Here is a 2,559-nt window from a genome sequence, read left to right on the forward strand (position 1 = left end):
GGGGGATTGCTGTGAGTTTGAGACCAGCCTGGGCTACAAAGTGAGCTCAGGGTCAGCCTGCACTGCATAGTAAGACCCCATCTCAAAAAGACAAAACCAAAACCAAACAAAGCAATACATGAGAGAAGCTGCAGGCAAATGGATTAAAGGAAATAAAGGAATTTACTAATTGTAGATTCACAGCTAACCTAAGTGAGTAATTTACCTCTCTTCTAGCAACAGTAACATTGGCGTATAAGGCCAGCCATGTCTCTGTAAAGAAAAATGTAATCTCTAAAATCTGAAGAATTCTGCATGACTCATGGAAACCTGTTGCAAAACAAGCCATGAGAATTTTTTCTAACTGCAAATTAAGTTCAAGCAAAATTTTAAGCCATAAGAACCAGCACATTCAGCAACAGAGCTGTGGCAGGGAGCTGATGAGAATGTGAGTTTAGAACTGGTCGGGAAAGAAGGGATTTTTGAAAAAATTGGAATTGGAAATGTTTGTGGCAGCATTTATGAAGCGGCTAAAGGTACAGGTGCTGCAGCCAGGTCCTTGGGCTTCAATCCCGGTCTGCCCTTACTCCCGGCGTGATTTGGGGCGAGGGACACAGGCCTGGGGCCCGAGTGCAAGCGGGAATAACAGCCGGGACCATGATGCGATTAAGCGATGAATGTTTGTAAAGCGTTTGGAATGGCACCCAGCGATGTGGAAACATTTGTGAAAGGAGGATGGTGAGGCGTACTCGCGAACCTCAAGCACCTCTGCGTGGTAGGTTCTACAGACTCCGGGGACAGAATTCAGTGAAAGAAAACAATCTTTCCTCTTTCTTCCTATACCCCCACCTCAAAATCATCAGAGTGCTTGTATTTTCTTGCCATATTAAAAGCAATGCATTGAAAAAGTCCTTCTGGAATCACGGATAGTGTTTCTTGGATGTTTTGTTAAAAATAATTTCACCATGTCCCTCAGGTACTGTTTGTCTCCGTGATTTCGTTCATGAGACCATGAAAAATAAATGTATAGGGCTGGAGAGATAGCTCAGTGGACTGTGCGCCTACTCAGGCATGCGCAGGGGCCAGAGTTCGATTCCCTGCACCACATGCTGCCTGGGCCCCGCTCCCGTGTGTACTGAGTCAGCCACAGAGTCCGGGTGGGTGGGACACACTGTAATCCCAGCGCTGGAGGCTGCGACAGGAGGACCACTAGGAGTCCGAGCAGCATGGCAAGCCCATGTACCAGATACATAAATTTAAAACAAAAACGTATGAAAAAATAAAATGCACACTAGAGCTAATATTATTGTAATAATCCTGGTACTTCAGGGGAAGAAAAATACAAAGAATTCTAATAGACATGTTAGACCATAATAAATGTAACATTGGGTCAGAATACTATCTAACCCTTTTCAGAAGTCAATTTTAACCTAATGTATATGAATTCACCAGTGTTTTGGAGGAAAAAAAAAAGTTCTGTAGACTTCCCAAGTCCAAGGGACCTATAGTTCTGACTGCTGCCAATCAGCCGTGGGTTCTTTAGCTCCACTCTGATGGAAATCCTGACCTGGCAAAGGGCCCCTCTGCTCCCACTGCTGCCTTCCGGCCTCTGTGCTGGTGTCCGGAGCCCTCAGAGCCGCCCGCCGCCACTGTTCATTGCACTTCCTTTCGTGACCACCGCTCCGCGCTACTCAGGATAGAAAGCCTAGCGGTTTCACAGGATTCTTGGAGTGCACACTGCCTGAGAAGTCATGCCTGCGGTTTACCGGAACCACGAAGTGAGCCTGCAAGCACAGGGGTGCGAGCGCAGGAGGGCGCTCTCCCTTCCCAAATCCGAGAAGGGGCCCGGGTGCGAGTGGTGTCAGAGGGGCGGGGCGGAAGGCCGGCCGGCCAAAGGTGCTGGTCCCTCCCTCGCCGCGTTAGTCGAGCCAGGGTCCAGGCAGCGGGGGTCATCCTCAGGGGAGGAGCAGGCGCGGGCCGACTGTGGAGGTCACTGCGAGGCAGCCTGGAGGACGCTGAAGTAAGTCGGCCTGGTCTGCGGGGGGGCGAGGGGGGTGTGCAGGAAGGTGACCGCCCCAGGACTACCTCAAGAGTCCTAGAGGCCTAAGCCCCTTTGTAATTTTTACTCGGCTGCTTCCTCTGGTTTCCAGGGATTGCTTTACAACTTGTTCCTCCTCCTAGTTTCGCCTCCTCCAGACAGAGTCTCGCTACGCAGCCCAGACTAGCCTCGAACTCGCGGCGATGCTCCCGCCTCGGCCTCCCGAGTGCTGGGATCACAGATGCCAATCCTTTGGAGCGAGGAAGCCGGCCGAGGGTGGGACTCTGGCTCTTTCTCGTTCTGACGTTTTCCCCTACGCTGCTAAGGGCGTCAGGTCCTCGTTCAGGCGCGGGGCCGAGTTCCACTCCGGGAGCCGCACTGCAGCGGAAGCCCGCTGCGGAGAGGAGCCCGCGGGGTTCCCTAAATGCAAGGAGCCGCCGCCCTCGTGACCCCGGGACCCGAGGCTGCAGCCCGCGCGGGCGGCGTCCCGGGCCCGCTTCCTCCGCCGGGGCGGGGTCGGCGATCCGCGTCCCCGCCCCCGC

The sequence above is a fragment of the Octodon degus genome, unplaced genomic scaffold (assembly GCF_000260255.1).
Source record: "Octodon degus isolate 3935 unplaced genomic scaffold, OctDeg1.0 scaffold00100, whole genome shotgun sequence".
Lineage (NCBI taxonomy): Eukaryota > Metazoa > Chordata > Mammalia > Rodentia > Octodontidae > Octodon > Octodon degus.